This window comes from Echinops telfairi, unplaced genomic scaffold (genome assembly GCF_000313985.2).
Source record: "Echinops telfairi isolate 266 unplaced genomic scaffold, ASM31398v2 ScPeMD7_7441;HRSCAF=8479, whole genome shotgun sequence".
Taxonomy (NCBI): domain Eukaryota; kingdom Metazoa; phylum Chordata; class Mammalia; order Afrosoricida; family Tenrecidae; genus Echinops; species Echinops telfairi.
Window position 1 is genome coordinate 1,441,971 of NW_022111341.1, and position 3,815 is coordinate 1,445,785.

Here is a 3,815-nt window from a genome sequence, read left to right on the forward strand (position 1 = left end):
TTCTGGGTCTTAGATGCCTGATACTTGATCCCATTGAAACCTCATGATCACACAGGCTGATGTGCTTCTTCCATGTGGGCTTTGTTGTTTCTCATCTAGATGGCTGCTTGTTTATCTTCAAGCCTTTAAGACCCATTTGATAGCCGGGCATCATCAGCTTTCTTCACCACATTTGCTTACGCACCTATTTTGTCTTCAGCGATTGTGTCAGGAAGGTGAGCATCACAGAATGCCGGATTATTAGAACAAAGTGTTCTTGTGTTGAGGCCCAAATGTCAATCTGCAACCTTAATTCTTAACATAAAAATGTAAGTACATAGATCTATTCCCCTCTCGTTATATAAAAATTTATTTATGTATGTACATGCCTGTATCTAGACCTCTATAAATGTCCTTTGCCTCCAGGTTCTTTCCTCCATTTCCTTTCACTTTCCTCTTGTCCCACCATCATGTTCGGCCTTCATTCGAGTTTAGAAATTCCTTGCTGCTACACTACCCTTTGATCAAGTCCTAGTAGGCATCCCACGCCCCTCTCTCCATTGATTTTAGTTCATTTGTTGTTCCCTTGTCCCTGGGCTTGTTTCCCTATCTCCACTCCTTTCTCCTATCTCCCCCTCTCCTATATCTCCCCGGAACCATGGGTCTTGTTCTTTCATCTCCGAATTGTTTATCTTGCCTATCTTATGTAGATAGACATGCAGAGACATTAAGAAGTGGAAAACCAGGCAAAGCCAAAAAACCAACGAATTAAGTCAAAACCAACAAAACAATAACAACAACAAAAAATCAAAACCAAAATAACAACAACAAAAAGAAAGCCACTGACAAAAATGGAAAAGCCTATAAATAGTTCAAGGTCTGTTTTTTGGCCTTTATGGGTGTTTTCTAGTCGAATCTGATGGGGTGCCACCCTCTGCCTTCAAAGTCTATTTTTGGTATTCCCCAGGGATTTCATCACTTTGCTCCCTTGCTGCTCTGTTGCATGCCCTTAGTGTTTCGCGCCAGAGTTATGGGGTCAGATTGGGCACAATATCTGGCACAATATCCGCGCTGTATCTCCAGTGTTGTCCCCTGGAGTGCTATGGCTCAGTGCGGGATCTTGTGCTCCGTGGTGGGGCTGGCCCTATGGTCCTCTGTGTACAGTGTCTGCTCTGAGCAGGAATATCGTCCTTGGGGTTTGGTGGACAGGATGTGATTCCCTCTCTCTCCATTCCTCTTTGTATCTCCTGTGTACTCTAATCATAGTGCCCCTCTCCCCAAGCTGTAGCTTCAGTGCTGTCCTCTGAAGTGCATTCTTCTGGGAGGTGTGTGTGTCTACATATTTGGATAGGGGCTGGCCCCGCAGACCTCTCTATTGGTTCCCTCGTACATACCAGTATGCTGTATTCACGTCTTGATGCACCAGGTTGCAGCCTAGTCCCTCTCTTCCTCTCCTGTGGAGATATAAACAATACCCTCCCCTTGGGTGGGCTAGTGCCCTGTTCCCCCCCAACCAATTTCTTTGTTTTTCCTCTTTCTTTCCCCCTCCTATTTAGTTGGCTACCTTATGCATCGCTGGATTGGTTTGGGTGCTACCGTAGTACCTGGACCTCACCCCAGGAATGTATATACATAGTGGCTTTTCCCATGTGCTCAATTTTTTTTTGGCATATCAGAATACGGTTTCATTTTTATTGGAAAACCACCTAAAATCTTAGACAAATGATTTTAGTATATAAATTGGGTTTTGTTCTTTATACAGAATATAAAGATGTCCCTCACGAATCTTCCGTGTGGAGGGTTTTTCAAGCCTGAGGGAAGATGTGGTTTGTACACACAAGTGTGTCTCTCCTATGGGCGGGGGTGGGAAGCAGCGTGTAGTGCTCCTACACAGGACTCGGGACAAGTGACATCGTTGAGTGAAAAGAGGGCTAAGGGGGCACATTCTAGTGAGTCAGATTCAAGAAGCAGACATGACACAAAATCTGTGCATAGCAGACCAAGGAAGTCACTTTAGTGAGGACACTGCAGCTGACACTGGAATGACAGGTTGGCGAAGCCGTCATGTTGTGCACATCATGGGAGAACAGCGAGAGACAGCTATTGAGGGAAAGGCTGGAATGAGGGATTTTCACTAAAGCAAATTAACTTCTTGTCAACTGCCCAAACAAACAAAACCACGCACCAGCATGAGTGTTAGCACATGGAGGGCATGTTAGACTGGTCTCTGTGCAGCATGCTAAGAGTTAGTGAGAACTTCTTCACTGGTGCATACGAATCAGTAATAGTTACGTAAAGTTTTTTTTTTTTTCTTCTTCTATTTTTGGTCTCCTTCTTGCCATTATTTTAGGCATGTCTTATTTTGGATGGAGTATAGCTTTTATCTATGATTTTGTCCTGTAAAAATATGTAAAGGCAATGCTCATTCTGTGCTGGAAGATGACCAGTGACCTTGTTGATAAACTGCTCCATCCCATGCTTCCTTTCCTCAATAAAACTGTCATCAAAGATCCCATCCTCTCTTCTAATAGGAAGCTGATGTAAAAAAAGGATTTTCCAGGGAGTGGGGGAACTACAATCTTGCGTTCTCTTTCTAATTCTCTTCTCAGCCATTCAGAGTCACTGTATCTTCTTCTAACAGTAGATTCCTTCAGCTTGAAAATTGGAAGATTTGTCTTGGCCCTGATTTCGTAGGTGGTGAAGCGGCCCCTACCGACCTCCACGATCTGGGGGTTGCTCACATAGATCACGAGGATGTTGCTGGGCAGCCCGTAGGCGTCATTCAGATTCTGCGGCCTGGTGATCAGTCGCTGGGTGTCCACCACCGTCTCAGCCATGTGTCTTGCAGCCGCCGACGTGGGCTCCCTCCGCCCAGTCCGCGTTCCACCGACTCCCCTGCCGTAGCCCGCCACAGTGACACCGGGCTCCCTCCCGTGCAGCGGGAGTGAGGTGAACGAGCCCATTTTTAAAGCTTACATCAATGGACTCATGTTGTACTTGTCCTTTTGAGCTTGGTTTACTTTGCGTAAGATAATGTCCTCCAGTTCATTCCATGTGGCGATGTGCTTCATGCATTCATTGCTTGCCTCTTCTGGGTATATGCCTAGCTGGGTGATTGCTGGGTCATATGGTAGCTTGATTTCCATCTGGTTTAGATATTGCTAGATCGATTTCCATAGGGGTTGTACATAACTACAGGTCCAGCAGCCCCTCCAACACTTGTTACTTTCTGATTTTTTAAAGTGGGCTATCTTTGAGGGTAGTAGGTGGTAACTCTGCCTTTTAATGCCTGAGTGTTGAAATTCCATTGAAATTCAGTGTTATCATATCCATCTGTGGACTCTGTGATGTCATCTTGTACCTTTTGTGTTGGGTGTTTTCCTACCTATCTATCTTATCAGTTAGTGTTGTGTGTGTGGTTCCTTCTTTCCTTCTTTCCACCTTGATCTAATGCTATCTTGGGGCTGTTGTCTCTTTGTGGCCCTCTGAGTGGAGTTGTTTTATGTTACAGTCTCTTACTTGTGATCAGTGAGTGTTGATCTTCTGCCCATACTGGGTAGACAAGGATCTTTTTTAGGGCTGGGTTTCTTTTTTTGGATATTCTTTGAGGTTTTCCTTGTTTCGGAAGACTCACTTCTCCATCTATCTTAATAGATAATTTGGCTGGATATAGTATTCGAGTTTGTGTTATTTTCCTTCAATTTTTGGAACATGTTACTCCACTCCATCCTTTTATTCATTGCATCCTCTGATAGTTTTGAACATGTTCTTATTTGGGAACCTTTATAAGTGACTATTTGTCTTCCTTAGCTGCTCTTATGATTTTCTCCTTTTCC

The 3,815-nt window shown here is 44.3% G+C and overlaps 1 pseudogene; it reads right to left on the reverse strand.

Moving 5' to 3' along the window:
• Positions 1–2,325: 2,325 nt before the first annotated feature.
• Positions 2,326–2,816, reverse strand: LOC101653950 (annotated as a pseudogene).
• Between the last annotated feature and the right edge of the window lie 999 nt (positions 2,817–3,815).